Source organism: Pseudophryne corroboree, unplaced genomic scaffold (assembly GCF_028390025.1).
Source record: "Pseudophryne corroboree isolate aPseCor3 unplaced genomic scaffold, aPseCor3.hap2 scaffold_507, whole genome shotgun sequence".
NCBI lineage: Eukaryota > Metazoa > Chordata > Amphibia > Anura > Myobatrachidae > Pseudophryne > Pseudophryne corroboree.
In genome coordinates, this window is record NW_026970112.1 from 58,876 (window position 1) to 81,400 (window position 22,525).

The 22,525-nt window shown below is 34.6% G+C and overlaps 5 non-coding genes across 5 annotated transcripts; all 5 read right to left on the minus strand.

Annotated features, from left to right (window-relative positions):
* Nucleotides 1-707: 707 nt before the first annotated feature.
* On the minus strand, nt 708-781 carry TRNAS-ACU (transfer RNA serine (anticodon ACU)). The gene has a single exon. It is a non-coding gene; the product is annotated as a tRNA-Ser (tRNA).
* Nucleotides 782-3,047: 2,266 nt separating this feature from the next.
* Nucleotides 3,048-3,121, minus strand: TRNAS-ACU (transfer RNA serine (anticodon ACU)). Its single transcript has one exon. It is a non-coding gene; the product is annotated as a tRNA-Ser (tRNA).
* Nucleotides 3,122-6,554: 3,433 nt separating this feature from the next.
* Nucleotides 6,555-6,628, minus strand: TRNAS-ACU (transfer RNA serine (anticodon ACU)). Its single transcript has one exon. It is a non-coding gene; the product is annotated as a tRNA-Ser (tRNA).
* Nucleotides 6,629-8,892: 2,264 nt separating this feature from the next.
* TRNAS-ACU (transfer RNA serine (anticodon ACU)) lies at nt 8,893-8,966 on the minus strand. Its single transcript has one exon. It is a non-coding gene; the product is annotated as a tRNA-Ser (tRNA).
* A 2,258-nt stretch (nt 8,967-11,224) lies between these two features.
* TRNAS-ACU (transfer RNA serine (anticodon ACU)) lies at nt 11,225-11,298 on the minus strand. Its single transcript has one exon. It is a non-coding gene; the product is annotated as a tRNA-Ser (tRNA).
* Between the last annotated feature and the right edge of the window lie 11,227 nt (nt 11,299-22,525).

The window sequence follows — 22,525 nt, forward strand, 5'->3', positions numbered from 1 at the left end:
TCTTTCAAAAATCCACTTAATTTTCTTTACCCTATTATTAAAATGGTAATTGACAAAAACAAACTACATTGTCACCAGAAGAGCAATACAAAATGTACAAGTGATATATTAAAATCATCTTTCCAGCTTGAATTTCAATGATGCATTGGGGCAACGATTTTGTGAGAAACATCTTCACCCTTAAATAAAGATTTTCTTAATTCCTTACCTGTGTGCTAATTAGATATCACCTTGTTTTCACATTAAACAGACTTCTACATGAGAAAGCAGCAAGGATGCAGTGGCGGTAATGTTTCCTGGTGTCAACCTGTATTATTTCAGTAGACATTGAAATGAAGATGCATCTTGCTGCCTTTCCAATGAAGCAAGTTTAATTTAGTAATAGGTGAAAAACCATCCCTACAAAGGTGTTAATCAGAGACTTGGCTTTGTGGACACTTTTCAGAGAACAAATTTGTTAGCATAAAAATAAAGCCAGAAAATGAAGAGCTGTTTAATCACTCAATTGGATTTTTTTTGCCAGCATATTTCTTTTTCTCTGCAACCCACTGCTAAATTGTGCTTCCTAGCTGTTTTTATTAAATCACTGAATCAAATCTAACTCTGATTACATCAGAAAAGGCCAGGTACCCTACACCATAACAGGGGGTTTGAAATTTTGACTTGTCTACTTAAAGATCACCAAAATCTGATAACAAGGTCAATTACGTCCCTGGGTGGGATTGAACCACCAACCTTTTGGTTAGTAGCCGGACACACTAACCGATTGCGCCACAGAGACACTTTGCAAAAAGTACATACTGACAAAGGCTAATAAGCATACATCTAGAACGTTTCCTAGAAAAACTTTAAAAAGTCAATAATCTGGAGAGTTTTTGTAAGATGTTTCTTCCATCAACCAACGAAGAAACACATTGGTACTTTCCCATGATGAGTGAGTGCTTCAGGATCTCTTGCACTTACATGTGCAGCAAAGTACTGCAATGGAAGCATGCTGGGCCCATAACCCAGAGGTAGGCAGATTAAAACTATCCTCTGCTATATGCATATTTTTTTGTTAATTAAAGTAATCCAAAACTGGGATTGATATTTTTGCTCTTTTATTTTTCATTAAAGTACAATAACTTTTACCATTTTAATTTGTTTTAATAGTATATTGAAAGTATTATTTTCTTTAAAAAATCCACTTAATTTTCTTTACCCTATTATTAAAATGGTAATTGACAAAAACAAACTACATTGTCACCAGAAGAGCAATACAAAATGTACAAGTGATATATTAAAATCATCTTTCCAGCTTGAATTTCAATGATGCATTGGGGCAACGATTTTGTGAGAAACATCTTCACCCTTAAATAAAGATTTTCTTAATTCCTTACCTGTGTGCTAATTAGATATCACCTTGTTTTCACATTAAACATACTTCCACATGAGAAAGCAGCAAGGATGCAGTGGCGATAATGTTTCCTGGTGTCAACCTGTATTATTTCAGTAGACATTGAAATGAGGATGCATCTTGCTGCCTTTCCAATGAAACAAGTTTAATTTAGTAATAGGTGAAAAACCATCCTTACAAAGGTGTTAATCAGAGACTTGGCTTTGTGGACACTTTTCAGAGAACAAATTTGTTAGCATAAAAATAAAGCCAGAAAATGAAGAGCTGTTTAATCACTCAATTGGATTTTTTTGCCAGCATATTTCTTTTTCTCTGCAACCCACTGCTAAATTGTGCTTCCTAGCTGTTTTTATAAAATCACTGAATCAAATCTAACTCTGATTACATCAGAGAAGGCCAGGTACCCTACACCATAAGAGGGGGTTTGAAATTTTGACTTGTCTACTTAAAGATCACCAAAATCTGATAACAAGGTCAATTACGTCCCTGGGTGGGATTGAACCACCAACCTTTCGGTTAATAGCCATACACACTAACTGATTGTGCCACAGAGACACTTTGCAAAAGTACATACTGACAAAGGCTAATAAGCATTCATCTAAAACGTTTCCTAGAAAAACTTTAAAAAGTCAATAATCTGGAGAGTTTTTGTAAGATGTTTCTTCCATCAACCAACGAAGAAACACATTGGTACTTTCCCATGATGAGTGAGTGCTTCAGGATCTACTGCACTTACATGTGCAGCAGAGTACAGCAATGGAAGCATGCTGGGCACATAACCCAGAGGTAAGCAGATTGAAACTATCCTCTGCTATATGCATTTTTTTTTGTTAATTAAAGTAATCCAAAACTAGGATTGATATTTTGGCTCTTTTATTTTTACTTAAAGTACAATAACTTTTACCATTTTAATTTGTTTTAATAGTATATTGACAGTATTGTTTTCTTTCAAAAATCCACTTAATTTTCTTTACCCTATTATTAAAATGGTAATTGACAAAAACAAACTACATTGTCACCAGAAGAGCAATACAAAATGTACAAGTGATATATTAAAATCATCTTTCCAGCTTGAATTTCAATGATGCATTGGGGCAACGATTTTGTGAGAAACATCTTCACCCTTAAATAAAGATTTTCTTAATTCCTTACCTGTGTGCTAATTAGATATCACCTTGTTTTCACATTAAACAGACTTCTACATGAGAAAGCAGCAAGGATGCAGTGGCGGTAATGTTTCCTGGTGTCAACCTGTATTATTTCAGTAGACATTGAAATGAAGATGCATCTTGCTGCCTTTCCAATGAAGCAAGTTTAATTTAGTAATAGGTGAAAAACCATCCCTACAAAGGTGTTAATCAGAGACTTGGCTTTGTGGACACTTTTCAGAGAACAAATTTGTTAGCATAAAAATAAAGCCAGAAAATGAAGAGCTGTTTAATCACTCAATTGGATTTTTTTTGCCAGCATATTTCTTTTTCTCTGCAACCCACTGCTAAATTGTGCTTCCTAGCTGTTTTTATTAAATCACTGAATCAAATCTAACTCTGATTACATCAGAGAAGGCCAGGTACCCTACACCATAACAGGGGGTTTGAAATTTTGACTTGTCTACTTAAAGATCACCAAAATCTGATAACAAAGTCAATTACGTCCCTGGGTGGGATTGAACCACCAACCTTTTGGTTAGTAACCAAACACACTAACCGATTGCGCCACAGAGACACTTTGTAAAAAGTACGTACTGACAAAGGCTAATAAGCATACATCTAGAACGTTTCCTAGAAAAACTTTAAAAAGTCAATAATCTGGAGAGTTTTTGTAAGATGTTTCTTCCATCAACCAACGAAGAAACACATTGGTCCTTTCCTATGATGAGTGAGTGCTTCAGGATCTCTTGCACTTACATGTGCAGCAGAGTACTGCAATGGAAGCATGCTAGGCCCATAACCCAGAGGTAGGCAGATTGAATCTATCCTTTGCTATATGCATTTTTTTTGTTAATTTAAGTAATCAAAACTGGGATTGATATTGTTGCTCTTTTATTTTTACTTAAAGTACAATAACTTTTACCATTTTAATTTGTTTTAATAGTATATTGACAGTATTGTTTTCTTTCAAAAATCCACTTAATTTTCTTTACCCTATTATTAAAATGGTAATTGACAAAAACAAACTACATTGTCACCAGAAGAGCAATACAAAATGTACAAGTGATATATTAAAATCATCTTTCCAGCTTGAATTTCAATGATGCATTGGGGCAACGATTTTGTGAGAAACATCTTCACCCTTAAATAAAGATTTTCTTAATTCCTTACCTGTGTGCTAATTAGATATCACCTTGTTTTCACATTAAACAGACTTCCACATGAGAAAGCAGCAAGGATGCAGTGGCGTTAATGTTTCCTGGTGTCAACCCGTATTATTTCAGTAGACATTGAAATGAGGATGCATCTTGCTGCCTTTCCAATGAAGCAAATTTAATTTAGTAATAGGTGAAAAACCATCCCTACAAAGGTGTTAATCAGAGACTTGGCTTTGTGGACACTTTTCAGAGAACAAATTTGTTAGCATAAAAATAAAGCCAGAAAATTAAGAGCTGTTTAATCACTCAATTGGATTTTTTTGCCAGCATATTTCTTTTTCTCTGCAACCCACTGCTAAATTGTGCTTCCTAGCTGTTTTTATAAAATCACTGAATCAAATCTAACTCTGATTACATCAGAGAAGGCCAGGTACCCTACACCATAAGAGGGGGTTTGAAATGTTGACTTGTCTACTTAAAGATCACCAAAATCTGATCACAAGGTCAATTACGTCCCTGGGTGGGATTGAACCACCAACCTTTTGGTTTATAGCCGTTCACACTAACTGATTGCGCCACAGAGACACTTTGCAAAAGTATTTACTGACAAAGGCTAATAAGCATTCATCTAAAACGTTTCCTAGAAAAACTTTAAAAAGTCAATAATCTGGAGAGTTTTTGTAAGATGTTTCTTCCATCCACCAACGAAGAAACACATTGGTACTTTCCTATGATGAGTGAGTGCTTCAGGATCTCTTGCACTTACATGTGCAGCAAAGTACTGCAATGGAAGCATGCTGGGCCCATAACCCAGAGGTAGGCAGATTAAAACTATCCTCTGCTATATGCATATTTTTTTGTTAATTAAAGTAATCCAAAACTGGGATTGATATTTTTGCTCTTTTATTTTTCATTAAAGTACAATAACTTTTACCATTTTAATTTGTTTTAATAGTATATTGAAAGTATTATTTTCTTTAAAAAATCCACTTAATTTTCTTTACCCTATTATTAAAATGGTAATTGACAAAAACAAACTACATTGTCACCAGAAGAGCAATACAAAATGTACAAGTGATATATTAAAATCATCTTTCCAGCTTGAATTTCAATGATGCATTGGGGCAACGATTTTGTGAGAAACATCTTCACCCTTAAATAAAGATTTTCTTAATTCCTTACCTGTGTGCTAATTAGATATCACCTTGTTTTCACATTAAACAGACTTCCACATGAGAAAGCAGCAAGGATGCAGTGGCGATAATGTTTCCTGGTGTCAACCTGTATTATTTCAGTAGACATTGAAATGAGGATGCATCTTGCTGCCTTTCCAATGAAGCAAGTTTAATTTAGTAATAGGTGAAAAACCATCCTTACAAAGGTGTTAATCAGAGACTTGGCTTTGTGGACACTTTTCAGAGAACAAATTTGTTAGCATAAAAATAAAGCCAGAAAATGAAGAGCTGTTTAATCACTCAATTGGATTTTTTTGCCAGCATATTTCTTTTTCTCTGCAACCCACTGCTAAATTGTGCTTCCTAGCTGTTTTTATAAAATCACTGAATCAAATCTAACTCTGATTACATCAGAGAAGGCCAGGTACCCTACACCGTAAGAGGGGGTTTGAAATTTTGACTTGTCTACTTAAAGATCACCAAAATCTGATAACAATGTCAATTACATCCCTGGGTAGGATTGAACCACCAACCTTTTGGTTAATAGCCATACACACTAACTGATTGCGCCACAGAGACACTTTGCGAAAGTACATACTGACAAAGGCTAATAAGCATTCATCTAAAACGTTTCCTAGAAAAACTTTAAAAAGTCAATAATCTGGAGAGTTTTTGTAAGATGTTTCTTCCATCAACCAACGAAGAAACACATTGGTACTTTCCCATGATGAGTGAGTGCTTCAGGATCTACTGCACTTACATGTGCAGCAGAGTACAGCAATGGAAGCATGCTGGGCACATAACCCAGAGGTAAGCAGATTGAAACTATCCTCTGCTATATGCATTTTTTTTTGTTAATTAAAGTAATCCAAAACTGGGATTGATATTTTGGCTCTTTTATTTTTACTTAAAGTACAATAACTTTTACCATTTTAATTTGTTTTAATAGTATATTGACAGTATTGTTTTCTTTCAAAAATCCACTTAATTTTCTTTACCCTATTATTAAAATGGTAATTGACAAAAACAAACTACATTGTCACCAGAAGAGCAATACAAAATGTACAAGTGATATATTAAAATCATCTTTCCAGCTTGAATTTCAATGATGCATTGGGGCAACGATTTTGTGAGAAACATCTTCACCCTTAAATAAAGATTTTCTTAATTCCTTACCTGTGTGCTAATTAGATATCACCTTGTTTTCACATTAAACAGACTTCTACATGAGAAAGCAGCAAGGATGCAGTGGCGGTAATGTTTCCTGGTGTCAACCTGTATTATTTCAGTAGACATTGAAATGAAGATGCATCTTGCTGCCTTTCCAATGAAGCAAGTTTAATTTAGTAATAGGTGAAAAACCATCCCTACAAAGGTGTTAATCAGAGACTTGGCTTTGTGGACACTTTTCAGAGAACAAATTTGTTAGCATAAAAATAAAGCCAGAAAATGAAGAGCTGTTTAATCACTCAATTGGATTTTTTTTGCCAGCATATTTCTTTTTCTCTGCAACCCACTGCTAAATTGTGCTTCCTAGCTGTTTTTATTAAATCACTGAATCAAATCTAACTCTGATTACATCAGAAAAGGTAAGGTACCCTACACCATAACAGGGGGTTTGAAATTTTGACTTGTCTACTTAAAGATCACCAAAATCTGATAACAAGGTCAATTACGTCCCTGGGTGGGATTGAACCACCAACCTTTTGGTTAGTAGCCGGACACACTAACCGATTGCGCCACAGAGACACTTTGCAAAAAGTACATACTGACAAAGGCTAATAAGCATACATCTAGAACGTTTCCTAGAAAAACTTTAAAAAGTCAATAATCTGGAGAGTTTTTGTAAGATGTTTCTTCCATCAACCAACGAAGAAACACATTGGTACTTTCCTATGATGAGTGAGTGCTTCAGGATCTCTTGCACTTACATGTGCAGCAGAGTACTGCAATGGAAGCATGCTGGGCCCATAACCCAGAGGTAGGCAGATTGAAACTATCCTTTGCTATATGCATTTTTTTTGTTAATTTAAGTAATCAAAACTGGGATTGATATTTTTGCTCTTTTATTTTTACTTAAAGTACAATAACTTTTACCATTTTAATTTGTTTTAATAGTATATTGACAGTATTGTTTTCTTTCAAAAATCCACTTAATTTTCTTTACCCTATTATTAAAATGGTAATTGACAAAAACAAACTACATTGTCACCAGAAGAGCAATACAAAATGTACAAGTGATATATCAAAATCATCTTTCCAGCTTGAATTTCAATGATGCATTGGGGCAACGATTTTGTGAGAAACATCTTCACCCTTAAATAAAGATTTTCTTAATTCCTTACCTGTGTGCTAATTAGATATCACCTTGTTTTCACATTAAACAGACTTCCACATGAGAAAGCAGCAAGGATGCAGTGGCGTTAATGTTTCCTGGTGTCAACCCGTATTATTTCAGTAGACATTGAAATGAGGATGCATCTTGCTGCCTTTCCAATGAAGCAAATTTAATTTAGTAATAGGTGAAAAACCATCCCTACAAAGGTGTTAATCAGAGACTTGGCTTTGTGGACACTTTTCAGAGAACAAATTTGTTAGCATAAAAATAAAGCCAGAAAATTAAGAGCTGTTTAATCACTCAATTAGATTTTTTTGCCAGCATATTTCTTTTTCTCTGCAACCCACTGCTAAATTGTGCTTCCTAGCTGTTTTTATAAAATCACTGAATCAAATCTAACTCTGATTACATCAGAGAAGGCCAGGTACCCTACACCATAAGAGGGGGTTTGAAATGTTGACTTGTCTACTTAAAGATCACCAAAATCTGATCACAAGGTCAATTACGTCCCTGGGTGGGATTGAACCACCAACCTTTTGGTTTATAGCCATTCACACTAACTGATTGCACCACAGAGACACTTTGCAAAAGTACATACTGACAAAGGCTAATAAGCATTCATCTAAAACGTTTCCTAGAAAAACTTTAAAAAGTCAATAATCTGGAGAGTTTTTGTAAGATGTTTCTTCCATCAACCAACGAAGAAACACATTAGTACTTTCCCATGATGAGTGAGTGCTTCAGGATCTACTGCACTTACATGTGCAGCAGAGTACAGCAATGGAAGCATGCTGGGCACATAACCCAGAGGTAAGCAGATTGAAACTATCCTCTGCTATATGCATTTTTTTTTGTTAATTAAAGTAATCCAAAACTGGGATTGATATTTTGGCTCTTTTATTTTTACTTAAAGTACAATAACTTTTACCATTTTAATTTGTTTTAATAGTATATTGACAGTATTGTTTTCTTTCAAAAATCCACTTAATTTTCTTTACCCTATTATTAAAATGGTAATTGACAAAAACAAACTACATTGTCACCAGAAGAGCAATACAAAATGTACAAGTGATATATTAAAATCATCTTTCCAGCTTGAATTTCAATGATGCATTGGGGCAACGATTTTGTGAGAAACATCTTCACCCTTAAATAAAGATTTTCTTAATTCCTTACCTGTGTGCTAATTAGATATCACCTTGTTTTCACATTAAACAGACTTCTACATGAGAAAGCAGCAAGGATGCAGTGGCGGTAATGTTTCCTGGTGTCAACCTGTATTATTTCAGTAGACATTGAAATGAAGATGCATCTTGCTGCCTTTCCAATGAAGCAAGTTTAATTTAGTAATAGGTGAAAAACCATCCCTACAAAGGTGTTAATCAGAGACTTGGCTTTGTGGACACTTTTCAGAGAACAAATTTGTTAGCATAAAAATAAAGCCAGAAAATGAAGAGCTGTTTAATCACTCAATTGGATTTTTTTTGCCAGCATATTTCTTTTTCTCTGCAACCCACTGCTAAATTGTGCTTCCTAGCTGTTTTTATTAAATCACTGAATCAAATCTAACTCTGATTACATCAGAAAAGGCCAGGTACCCTACACCATAACAGGGGGTTTGAAATTTTGACTTGTCTACTTAAAGATCACCAAAATCTGATAACAAGGTCAATTACGTCCCTGGGTGGGATTGAACCACCAACCTTTTGGTTAGTAGCCGGACACACTAACCGATTGCGCCACAGAGACACTTTGCAAAAAGTACATACTGACAAAGGCTAATAAGCATACATCTAGAACGTTTCCTAGAAAAACTTTAAAAAGTCAATAATCTGGAGAGTTTTTGTAAGATGTTTCTTCCATCAACCAACGAAGAAACACATTGGTACTTTCCCATGATGAGTGAGTGCTTCAGGATCTCTTGCACTTACATGTGCAGCAAAGTACTGCAATGGAAGCATGCTGGGCCCATAACCCAGAGGTAGGCAGATTAAAACTATCCTCTGCTATATGCATATTTTTTTGTTAATTAAAGTAATCCAAAACTGGGATTGATATTTTTGCTCTTTTATTTTTCATTAAAGTACAATAACTTTTACCATTTTAATTTGTTTTAATAGTATATTGAAAGTATTATTTTCTTTAAAAAATCCACTTAATTTTCTTTACCCTATTATTAAAATGGTAATTGACAAAAACAAACTACATTGTCACCAGAAGAGCAATACAAAATGTACAAGTGATATATTAAAATCATCTTTCCAGCTTGAATTTCAATGATGCATTGGGGCAACGATTTTGTGAGAAACATCTTCACCCTTAAATAAAGATTTTCTTAATTCCTTACCTGTGTGCTAATTAGATATCACCTTGTTTTCACATTAAACAGACTTCCACATGAGAAAGCAGCAAGGATGCAGTGGCGATAATGTTTCCTGGTGTCAACCTGTATTATTTCAGTAGACATTGAAATGAGGATGCATCTTGCTGCCTTTCCAATGAAACAAGTTTAATTTAGTAATAGGTGAAAAACCATCCTTACAAAGGTGTTAATCAGAGACTTGGCTTTGTGGACACTTTTCAGAGAACAAATTTGTTAGCATAAAAATAAAGCCAGAAAATGAAGAGCTGTTTAATCACTCAATTGGATTTTTTTGCCAGCATATTTCTTTTTCTCTGCAACCCACTGCTAAATTGTGCTTCCTAGCTGTTTTTATAAAATCACTGAATCAAATCTAACTCTGATTACATCAGAGAAGGCCAGGTACCCTACACCATAAGAGGGGGTTTGAAATGTTGACTTGTCTACTTAAAGATCACCAAAATCTGATCACAAGGTCAATTACATCCCTGGGTGGGATTGAACCACCAACCTTTTGGTTTATAGCCATTCACACTAACTGATTGCGCCACAGAGACACTTTGCAAAAGTATATACTGACAAAGGCTAATAAGCATTCATCTAAAACGTTTCCTAGAAAAACTTTAAAAAGTCAATAATCTGGAGAGTTTTTGTAAGATGTTTCTTCCATCCACCAACGAAGAAACACATTGGTACTTTCCCATGATGAGTGAGTGCTTCAGGATCTCTTGCACTTACATGTGCAGCAAAGTACTGCAATGGAAGCATGCTGGGCCCATAACCCAGAGGTAGGCAGATTAAAACTATCCTCTGCTATATGCATATTTTTTTGTTAATTAAAGTAATCCAAAACTGGGATTGATATTTTTGCTCTTTTATTTTTCATTAAAGTACAATAACTTTTACCATTTTAATTTGTTTTAATAGTATATTGAAAGTATTATTTTCTTTCAAAAATCCACTTAATTTTCTTTACCCTATTATTAAAATGGTAATTGACAAAAACAAACTACATTGTCACCAGAAGAGCAATACAAAATGTACAAGTGATATATTAAAATCATCTTTCCAGCTTGAATTTCAATGATGCATTGGGGCAACGATTTTGTGAGAAACATCTTCACCCTTAAATAAAGATTTTCTTAATTCCTTTCCTGTGTGCTAATTAGATATCACCTTGTTTTCACATTAAACAGACTTCCACATGAGAAAGCAGCAAGGATGCAGTGGCGATAATGTTTCCTGGTGTCAACCTGTATTATTTCAGTAGACATTGAAATGAGGATGCATCTTGCTTCCTTTCCAATGAAGCAAGTTTAATTTAGTAATAGGTGAAAAACCATCCTTACAAAGGTGTTAATCAGAGACTTGGCTTTGTGGACACTTTTCAGAGAACAAATTTGTTAGCATAAAAATAAAGCTAGAAAATGGCTTAATCACTCAATTGGATTTTTTTGCCAGCATATTTCTTTTTCTCTGTAACCCACTGCTAAATTGTGCTTCCTAGCTGTTTTTATAAAATCACTGAATCAAATCTAACTCTGATTACATCAGAGAAGGCCAGGTACCCTACACCATAAGAGGGGGTTTGAAATTTTGACTTGTCTACTTAAAGATCACCAAAATCTGATAACAAGGTCAATTACGTCCCTGGGTGGGATTGAACCACCAACCTTTTGGTTAGTAGCCAGACACACTAACCGATTGCGCCACAGAGACACTTTGTAAAAAGTAAGTACTGACAAAGGCTAATAAGCATACATCTAGAACGTTTCCTAGAAAAACTTTAAAAAGTCAATAATCTGGAGAGTTTTTGTAAGATGTTTCTTCCATCAACCAACGAAGAAACACATTGGTACTTTCCCATGATGAGTGAGTGCTTCAGGATCTCTTGCACTTACATGTGCAGCAGAGTACTGCAATGGAAGCATGCTGGGCCCATAACCCAGAGGTAGGCATATTGAAACTATCCTTTGCTATATGCATTTTTTTTTGTTAATTTAAGTAATCAAAACTGGGATTGATATTTTTGCTCTTTTATTTTTACTTAAAGTACAATAACTTTTACCATTTTAATTTGTTTTAATAGTATATTGACAGTATAATTATTTTTTAAAAAATCCACTTAATTTTCTTTACCCTATTATTAAAAGGGTAATTGACAAAAACAAACTACATTGTCACCAGAAGAGCAATACAAAATGTACAAGTGATATATTAAAATCATCTTTCCAGCTTGAATTTCAATGATGCATTGGGGCAACGATTTTGTGAGAAACATCTTCACCCTTAAATAAAGATTTTCTTAATTCCTTACCTGTGTGCTAATTAGATATCACCTTGTTTTCACATTAAACAGACTTCTACATGAGAAAGCAGCAAGGATGCAGTGGCGTTAATGTTTCCTGGTGTCAACCTGTATTATTTCAGTAGACATTGAAATGAGGATGCATCTTACTGCCTTTCCAATGAAGCAAGTTTAATTTAGTAATAGGTGAAAAACCATCCCTACAAAGGTGTTAATCAGAGACTTGGCTTTGTGGACACTTTTCAGAGAACAAATTTGTTAGCATAAAAATAAAGCCAGAAAATGAAGAGCTGTTTAATCACTCAAATGGATTTTTTTTGCCAGCATATTTCTTTTTCTCTGCAACCCACTGCTAAATTGTGCTTCCTAGCTGTTTTTATAAAATCACTGAATCAAATCTAACTCTGATTACATCAGAGAAGGCCAGGTACCCTACACCATAAGAGGGGGTTTGAAATTTTGACTTGTCTACTTAAAGATCACCAAAATCTGATAACAAGTTCAATTACTTCCCTGGGTGGGATTGAACCACCAACCTTTTGGTTAGTAGCCAGACACACTACCCGATTGCGCCACAGAGACACTTTGCAAAAAGTATATACTGACAAAGGCTAATAAGCATACATCTAGAACGTTTCCTAGAAAAACTTTAAAAAGTTAATAAGCTGGAGAGTTTTGTAAGATGTTTCTTCCATCAACCAACGAAGAAACACATTGGTACTTTCCCATGATGACTGAGTGCTTCAGGATCTCTTGCACTTACATGTGCAGCAGAGTACTGCAATGGAAGCATGCTGGGCCCATAACCCAGAGGTAGGCAGATTGAAACTATCCTTTGCTATATGCATTTTTTTTGTTAATTTAAGTAATCAAAACTGGGATTGATATTTTTGCTCTTTTATTTTTACTTAAAGTACAATAACTTTTACCATTTTAATTTGTTTTAATAGTATATTGACAGTATAGTTTTCTTTCAAAAATCCACTTAATTTTCTTTACCCTATTATTAAAATGGTAATTGACAAAAACAAACTACATTGTCACCAGAAGAGCAATACAAAATGTACAAGTGATATATTAAAATCATCTTTCCAGCTTGAATTTCAATGATGCATTGGGGCAACGATTTTGTGAGAAACATCTTCACCCTTAAATAAAGATTTTCTTAATTCCTTACCTGTGTGCTAATTAGATATCACCTTGTTTTCACATTAAACAGACTTCTACATGAGAAAGCAGCAAGGATGCAGTGGCGGTAATGTTTCCTGGTGTCAACCTGTATTATTTCAGTAGACATTGAAATGAAGATGCATCTTGCTGCCTTTCCAATGAAGCAAGTTTAATTTAGTAATAGGTGAAAAACCATCCCTACAAAGGTGTTAATCAGAGACTTGGCTTTGTGGACACTTTACAGAGAACAAATTTGTTAGCATAAAAATAAAGCCAGAAAATGAAGAGCTGTTTAATCACTCAATTGGATTTTTTTTGCCAGCATATTTCTTTTTCTCTGCAACCCACTGCTAAATTGTGCTTCAGAGCTGTTTTTATTAAATCACTGAATCAAATCTAACTCTGATTACATCAGAAAAGGCCAGGTACCCTACACCATAACAGGGGGTTTGAAATTTTGACTTGTCTACTTAAAGATCACCAAAATCTGATAACAAGGTCAATTACGTCCCTGGGTGGGATTGAACCACCAACCAGACACACTAACCGATTGCGCCACAGAGACACTTTGTAAAAAGTACGTACTGACAAAGGCTAATAAGCATACATCTAGAACGTTTCCTAGAAAAACTTTAAAAAGTCAATAATCTGGAGAGTTTTTGTAAGATGTTTCTTCCATCAACCAACGAAGAAACACATTGGTACTTTCCTATGATGAGTGAGTGCTTCAGGATCTCTTGCACTTACATGTGCAGCAGAGTACTGCAATGGAAGCATGCTGGGCCCATAACCCAGAGGTAGGCAGATTGAAACTATCCTTTGCTATATGCATTTTTTTTGTTAATTTAAGTAATCAAAACTGGGATTGATATTTTTGCTCTTTTATTTTTACTTAAAGTACAATAACTTTTACCATTTTAATTTGTTTTAATAGTATATTGACAGTATTGTTTTCTTTCAAAAATCCACTTAATTTTCTTTACCCTATTATTAAAATGGTAATTGACAAAAACAAACTACATTGTCACCAGAAGAGCAATACAAAATGTACAAGTGATATATTAAAATCATCTTTCCAGCTTGAATTTCAATGATGCATTGGGGCAACGATTTTGTGAGAAACATCTTCACCCTTAAATAAAGATTTTCTTAATTCCTTACCTGTGTGCTAATTAGATATCACCTTGTTTTCACATTAAACAGACTTCTACATGAGAAAGCAGCAAGGATGCAGTGGCGGTAATGTTTCCTGGTGTCAACCTGTATTATTTCAGTAGACATTGAAATGAAGATGCATCTTGCTGCCTTTCCAATGAAGCAAGTTTAATTTAGTAATAGGTGAAAAACCATCCCTACAAAGGTGTTAATCAGAGACTTGGCTTTGTGGACACTTTTCAGAGAACAAATTTGTTAGCATAAAAATAAAGCCAGAAAATGAAGAGCTGTTTAATCACTCAATTGGATTTTTTTTGCCAGCATATTTCTTTTTCTCTGCAACCCACTGCTAAATTGTGCTTCAGAGCTGTTTTTATTAAATCACTGAATCAAATCTAACTCTGATTACATCAGAAAAGGCCAGGTACCCTACACCATAACACGGGGTTTGAAATTTTGACTTGTCTTTTTAAAGATCACCAAAATTTGATAACAAGGTCAATTACGTCCCTGGGTGGGCTTGAACCACCAACCTTTTGGTTAGTAGCTGGACACACTAACCGATTGCGCCACAGAGACACTTTGCGAAAAGTATATACTGACAAAGGCTAATAAGCATACATCTAGAATGTTTCCTAGAAAAGCTTTAAAAAGTCAATAATCTGGAGAGTTTTTGTAAGATGTTTCTTCCATCAACCAACGAAGAAACACATTGGTACTTTCCCATGATGAGTGAGTGCTTCAGGATCTCTTGCACTTACATGTGCAGCAGAGTACTGCAATGGAAGCATGCTGGGCCCATAACCCAGAGGTAGGCAGATTGAAACTATCCTTTGCTATATGCATTTTTTTTTGTTAATTTAAGTAATCAAAACTGGGATTGATATTTTTGCTCTTTTATTTTTACTTAAAGTACAATAACTTTTACCATTTTAATTTGTTTTAATAGTATATTGACAGTATAGTTTTCTTTTAAAAAATCCACTTAATTTTTTTTACCCTATTATTAAAAGGGTAATTGACAAAAACAAACTACATTGTCACCAGAAGAGCAATACAAAATGTACAAGTGATATATTAAAATCATCTTTCCAGCTTGAATTTCAATGATGCATTGGGGCAACGATTTTGTGAGAAACATCTTCACCCTTAAATAAAGATTTTCTTAATTCCTTACCTGTGTGCTAATTAGATATCACCTTGTTTTCACATTAAACAGACTTCTACATGAGAAAGCAGCAAGGATGCAGTGGCGTTAATGTTTCCTGGTGTCAACCTGTATTATTTCAGTAGACATTGAAATGAGGATGCATCTTGCTGCCTTTCCAATGAAGCAAGTTTAATTTAGTTATAGGTGAAAAACCATCCCTACAAAGGTGTTAATCAGAGACTTGGCTTTGTGGACACTTTTTAGAGAACAAATTTGTTAGCATAAAAATAAAGGCAGAAAATGAAGAGCTGTTTAATCACTCAATTGGATTTTTCTGCCAGCATATTTTTTTTCTCTGCAACCCATTGCTAAATTGTGCTTCCTAGCTGTTTTTTTATAAAATCACTGAATCAAATCTAACTCTGATTACATCAGAGAAGGCCAGGTACCCTACACCATAAGAGGGGGTTTGAAATTTTGACTTGTCTACTTAAATATCACCAAAACCTGATCACAAGGTCAATTATGTCCCTGGGTGGGATTGAACCACCAACCTTTTGGTTAGTAGCCGGACACACTAACCGATTGCGCCACAGTGACACTTTGCAAAAAGTACATACTGACAAAGGCTAATAAGCATTCATCTAGAACATTTCCTAGAAAAACTTTAAAAAGTCAATAATCTGGAGAGTTTTTGTAAGAATTTTCTTAAATCAACCAACGAAGAAACAAATTGGTACTTTCCCATGATGAGTGAGTGCTTCAGGATCTCTTGCACTTACATGTGCAGCAGAGTACTGCAATGGAAGCATGCTGGGCCCATTACCCAGAGGTAGGCAGATTGAAACTATCCTCTGCTATATGCATTTTTTTTGTTAATTAAAGTAATCCAAAACTGGGATTGATATGTTAGCTATTTTATGTTTACTTAAAGTACAATAACTTTTACCATTTTAATTTGTTTTAATAGTATATTGACAGTATAATTATTTTTTAAAAAATCCACTTAATTTTCTTTACCCTATTATTAAAAGGGTAATTGACAAAAACAAACTACATTGTCACCAGAAGAGCAATACAAAATGTACAAGTGATATATTAAAATCATCTTTCCAGCTTGAATTTCAATGATGCATTGGGGCAACGATTTTGTGAGAAACATCTTCACCCTTAAATAAAGATTTTCTTAATTCCTTACCTGTGTGCTAATTAGATATCACCTTGTTTTCACATTAAACAGACTTCTACATGAGAAAGCAGCAAGGATGCAGTGGCGTTAATGTTTCCTGGTGTCAACCTGTATTATTTCAGTAGACATTGAAATGAGGATGCATCTTACTGCCTTTCCAATGAAGCAAGTTTAATTTAGTAATAGGTGAAAAACCATCCCTACAAAGGTGTTAATCAGAGACTTGGCTTTGTGGACACTTTTCAGAGAACAAATTTGTTAGCATAAAAATAAAGCCAGAAAATGAAGAGCTGTTTAATCACTCAAATGGATTTTTTTTGCCAGCATATTTCTTTTTCTCTGCAACCCACTGCTAAATTGTGCTTCCTAGCTGTTTTTATAAAATCACTGAATCAAATCTAACTCTGATTACATCAGAGAAGGCCAGGTACCCTACACCATAAGAGGGGGTTTGAAATTTTGACTTGTCTACTTAAAGATCACCAAAATCTGATAACAAGTTCAATTACTTCCCTGGGTGGGATTGAACCACCAACCTTTTGGTTAGTAGCCAGACACACTACCCGATTGCGCCACAGAGACACTTTGCAAAAAGTATATACTGACAAAGGCTAATAAGCATACATCTAGAACGTTTCCTAGAAAAACTTTAAAAAGTTAATAAGCTGGAGAGTTTTGTAAGATGTTTCTTCCATCAACCAACGAAGAAACACATTGGTACTTTCCCATGATGACTGAGTGCTTCAGGATCTCTTGCACTTACATGTGCAGCAGAGTACTGCAATGGAAGCATGCTGGGCCCATAACCCAGAGGTAGGCAGATTGAAACTATCCTTTGCTATATGCATTTTTTTTGTTAATTTAAGTAATCAAAACTGGGATTGATATTTTTGCTCTTTTATTTTTACTTAAAGTACAATAACTTTTACCATTTTAATTTGTTTTAATAGTATATTGACAGTATAGTTTTCTTTCAAAAATCCACTTAATTTTCTTTACCCTATTATTAAAATGGTAATTGACAAAAACAAACTACATTGTCACCAGAAGAGCAATACAAAATGTACAAGTGATATATTAAAATCATCTTTCCAGCTTGAATTTCAATGATGCATTGGGGCAACGATTTTGTGAGAAACATCTTCACCCTTAAATAAAGATTTTCTTAATTCCTTACCTGTGTGCTAATTAGATATCACCTTGTTTTCACATTAAACAGACTTCTACATGAGAAAGCAGCAAGGATGCAGTGGCGGTAATGTTTCCTGGTGTCAACCTGTATTATTTCAGTAGACATTGAAATGAAGATGCATCTTGCTGCCTTTCCAATGAAGCAAGTTTAATTTAGTAATAGGTGAAAAACCATCCCTACAAAGGTGTTAATCAGAGACTTGGCTTTGTGGACACTTTACAGAGAACAAATTTGTTAGCATAAAAATAAAGCCAGAAAATGAAGAGCTGTTTAATCACTCAATTGGATTTTTTTTGCCAGCATATTTCTTTTTCTCTGCAACCCACTGCTAAATTGTGCTTCAGAGCTGTTTTTATTAAATCACTGAATCAAATCTAACTCTGATTACATCAGAAAAGGCCAGGTACCCTACACCATAACAGGGGGTTTGAAATTTTGACTTGTCTACTTAAAGATCACCAAAATCTGATAACAAGGTCAATTACGTCCCTGGGTGGGATTGAACCACCAACCAGACACACTAACCGATTGCGCCACAGAGACACTTTGTAAAAAGTACGTACTGACAAAGGCTAATAAGCATACATCTAGAACGTTTCCTAGAAAAACTTTAAAAAGTCAATAATCTGGAGAGTTTTTGTAAGATGTTTCTTCCATCAACCAACGAAGAAACACATTGGTACTTTCCTATGATGAGTGAGTGCTTCAGGATCTCTTGCACTTACATGTGCAGCAGAGTACTGCAATGGAAGCATGCTGGGCCCATAACCCAGAGGTAGGCAGATTGAAACTATCCTTTGCTATATGCATTTTTTTTGTTAATTTAAGTAATCAAAACTGGGATTGATATTTTTGCTCTTTTATTTTTACTTAAAGTACAATAACTTTTACCATTTTAATTTGTTTTAATAGTATATTGACAGTATTGTTTTCTTTCAAAAATCCACTTAATTTTCTTTACCCTATTATTAAAATGGTAATTGACAAAAACAAACTACATTGTCACCAGAAGAGCAATACAAAATGTACAAGTGATATATTAAAATCATCTTTCCAGCTTGAATTTCAATGATGCATTGGGGCAACGATTTTGTGAGAAACATCTTCACCCTTAAATAAAGATTTTCTTAATTCCTTACCTGTGTGCTAATTAGATATCACCTTGTTTTCACATTAAACAGACTTCTACATGAGAAAGCAGCAAGGATGCAGTGGCGGTAATGTTTCCTGGTGTCAACCTGTATTATTTCAGTAGACATTGAAATGAAGATGCATCTTGCTGCCTTTCCAATGAAGCAAGTTTAATTTAGTAATAGGTGAAAAACCATCCCTACAAAGGTGTTAATCAGAGACTTGGCTTTGTGGACACTTTTCAGAGAACAAATTTGTTAGCATAAAAATAAAGCCAGAAAATGAAGAGCTGTTTAATCACTCAATTGGATTTTTTTTGCCAGCATATTTCTTTTTCTCTGCAACCCACTGCTAAATTGTGCTTCAGAGCTGTTTTTATTAAATCACTGAATCAAATCTAACTCTGATTACATCAGAAAAGGCCAGGTACCCTACACCATAACACGGGGTTTGAAATTTTGACTTGTCTTTTTAAAGATCACCAAAATTTGATAACAAGGTCAATTACGTCCCTGGGTGGGCTTGAACCACCAACCTTTTGGTTAGTAGCTGGACACACTAACCGATTGCGCCACAGAGACACTTTGCGAAAAGTATATACTGACAAAGGCTAATAAGCATACATCTAGAATGTTTCCTAGAAAAGCTTTAAAAAGTCAATAATCTGGAGAGTTTTTGTAAGATGTTTCTTCCATCAACCAACGAAGAAACACATTGGTACTTTCCCATGATGAGTGAGTGCTTCAGGATCTCTTGCACTTACATGTGCAGCAGAGTACTGCAATGGAAGCATGCTGGGCCCATAACCCAGAGGTAGGCAGATTGAAACTATCCTTTGCTATATGCATTTTTTTTTGTTAATTTAAGTAATCAAAACTGGGATTGATATTTTTGCTCTTTTATTTTTACTTAAAGTACAATAACTTTTACCATTTTAATTTGTTTTAATAGTATATTGACAGTATAGTTTTCTTTTAAAAAATCCACTTAATTTTTTTTACCCTATTATTAAAAGGGTAATTGACAAAAACAAACTACATTGTCACCAGAAGAGCAATACAAAATGTACAAGTGATATATTAAAATCATCTTTCCAGCTTGAATTTCAATGATGCATTGGGGCAACGATTTTGTGAGAAACATCTTCACCCTTAAATAAAGATTTTCTTAATTCCTTACCTGTGTGCTAATTAGATATCACCTTGTTTTCACATTAAACAGACTTCTACATGAGAAAGCAGCAAGGATGCAGTGGCGTTAATGTTTCCTGGTGTCAACCTGTATTATTTCAGTAGACATTGAAATGAGGATGCATCTTGCTGCCTTTCCAATGAAGCAAGTTTAATTTAGTTATAGGTGAAAAACCATCCCTACAAAGGTGTTAATCAGAGACTTGGCTTTGTGGACACTTTTTAGAGAACAAATTTGTTAGCATAAAAATAAAGGCAGAAAATGAAGAGCTGTTTAATCACTCAATTGGATTTTTCTGCCAGCATATTTTTTTTCTCTGCAACCCATTGCTAAATTGTGCTTCCTAGCTGTTTTTTTATAAAATCACTGAATCAAATCTAACTCTGATTACATCAGAGAAGGCCAGGTACCCTACACCATAAGAGGGGGTTTGAAATTTTGACTTGTCTACTTAAATATCACCAAAACCTGATCACAAGGTCAATTATGTCCCTGGGTGGGATTGAACCACCAACCTTTTGGTTAGTAGCCGGACACACTAACCGATTGCGCCACAGTGACACTTTGCAAAAAGTACATACTGACAAAGGCTAATAAGCATTCTAGAACATTTCCTAGAAAAACTTTAAAAAGTCAATAATCTGGAGAGTTTTTGTAAGAATTTTCTTAAATCAACCAACGAAGAAACAAATTGGTACTTTCCCATGATGAGTGAGTGCTTCAGGATCTCTTGCACTTACATGTGCAGCAGAGTACTGCAATGGAAGCATGCTGGGCCCATTACCCAGAGGTAGGCAGATTGAAACTATCCTCTGCTATATGCATTTTTTTTGTTAATTAAAGTAATCCAAAACTGGGATTGATATGTTAGCTATTTTATGTTTACTTAAAGTACAATAACTTTTACCATTTTAATTTGTTTTAATAGTATATTGACAGTATTGTTTTCTTTCAAAAATCCACTTAATTTTCTTTACCCTATTATTAAAATGGTAATTGACAAAAACAAACTACATTGTCACCAGAAGAGCAATACAAAATGTACAAGTGATATATTAAAATCATCTTTCCAGCTTGAATTTCAATGATGCATTGGGGCAACGATTTTGTGAGAAACATCTTCACCCTTAAATAAAGATTTTCTTAATTCCTTACCTGTGTGCTAATTAGATATCACCTTGTTTTCACATTAAACAGACTTCCACATGAGAAAGCAGCAAGGATGCAGTGGCGTTAATGTTTCCTGGTGTCAACCTGTATTATTTCAGTAGAAATTGAAATGAGGATGCATCTTGCTGCCTTTCCAATGAAGCAAGTTTAATTTAGTAATAGGTGAAAAACCATACCTACAAAGGTGTTAATCAGAGACTTGGCTTTGTGGACACTTTTCAGAGAACAAATTTGTTAGCATAAAAATAAAGCCAGAAAATGAAGAGCTGTTTAATCACTCAATTGGATTTTTTTTCCAGCATATTTCTTTTTCTCTGCAACCCACTGCTAAATTGTGCTTCCTAGCTGTTTTTATAAAATCACTGAATCAAATCTAACTCTGATTACATCAGAGAAGGCCAGGTACCCTACACCATAAGAGGGGGTTTGAAATTTTGACTTGTCTACTTAAAGATCACCAAAATCTGATAACAAGTTCAATTACTTCCCTGGGTGGGATTGAACCACCAACCTTTTGGTTAGTAGCCAGACACACTACCCGATTGCGCCACAGAGACACTTTGCAAAAAGTATATACTGACAAAGGCTAATAAGCATACATCTAGAACGTTTCCTAGAAAAACTTTAAAAAGTTAATAAGCTGGAGAGTTTTGTAAGATGTTTCTTCCATCAACCAACGAAGAAACACATTGGTACTTTCCCATGATGAGTGAGTGCTTCAGGATCTCTTGCACTTACATGTGCAGCAGAGTACTGCAATGGAAGCATGCTGGGCCCATAACCCAGAGGTAGGCAGATTGAAACTATCCTTTGCTATATGCATTTTTTTTGTTAATTTAAGTAATCAAAACTGGGATTGATATTTTTGCTCTTTTATTTTTACTTAAAGTACAATAACTTTTACCATTTTAATTTGTTTTAATAGTATATTGACAGTATAGTTTTCTTTAAAAAATCCACTTAATTTTCTTTACCCTATTATTAAAAGGGTAATTGACAAAAACAAACTACATTGTCACCAGAAGAGCAATACAAAATGTACAAGTGATATATTAAAATCATCTTTCCAGCTTGAATTTCAATGATGCATTGGGGCAACGATTTTGTGAGAAACATCTTCACCCTTAAATAAAGATTTTCTTAATTCCTTACCTGTGTGCTAATTAGATATCACCTTGTTTTCACATTAAACAGACTTCTACATGAGAAAGCAGCAAGGATGCAGTGGCGTTAATGTTTCCTGGTGTCAACCTGTATTATTTCAGTAGACATTGAAATGAGGATGCATCT